This window comes from Musca autumnalis, unplaced genomic scaffold (genome assembly GCF_047663935.1).
Source record: "Musca autumnalis isolate F117 unplaced genomic scaffold, ASM4766393v1 scaffold_1, whole genome shotgun sequence".
NCBI classification, from domain to species: domain Eukaryota; kingdom Metazoa; phylum Arthropoda; class Insecta; order Diptera; family Muscidae; genus Musca; species Musca autumnalis.
Window position 1 is genome coordinate 49697167 of NW_027411644.1, and position 468 is coordinate 49697634.

Sequence of the window (468 nt, forward strand, 5' to 3'; positions counted from 1 at the left end):
CGTTTATTCATTATTTTTTTCTTTATTTAATTATATAATTCTTTTAACATATGTACATAACGACAATATCAAATTTCATTATTTATTTCTAACGGGGTAAAATTGTTATTTATATTGCGAAGGTAAAATTGTTATTTCATTATTTATTTATATAAAAATATCAGTTTTCTATCTTACATGTCCTGACATCATGCTTATTACAACTGCAAGAGTAAATGCAAGCGAATGGGCGTACTTCATATTGGAGGTAAAATTACTTTCAAACTGTTAGCTATTTGTTGTTACAGCAACATTTATATATGGTGGCAAAAATGAAAAATACTTGTCGTAATAGAAACATTTAATTCCGATACGTGCTTAAGAAACATTTCAAGAAATTATCGTTAAAAATATAATAAAGCTTTGGCTATTCGACTTAAAATCCCACATCTCCATACATTTTACAACTGCATAAATTAGAATAGAAAT

At 25.9% G+C, this 468-nt stretch overlaps 1 long non-coding RNA gene across 1 annotated transcript; it reads right to left on the reverse strand.

Moving 5' to 3' along the window:
- On the reverse strand, positions 1-257 carry LOC141390519 (uncharacterized). The gene is made up of 2 exons (XR_012409392.1): positions 178-257; positions 1-88 (listed from the first exon to the last, which is right to left on the reverse strand). It is a non-coding gene; the product is annotated as an uncharacterized lncRNA (long non-coding RNA).
- Positions 258-468: the final 211 nt, after the last annotated feature.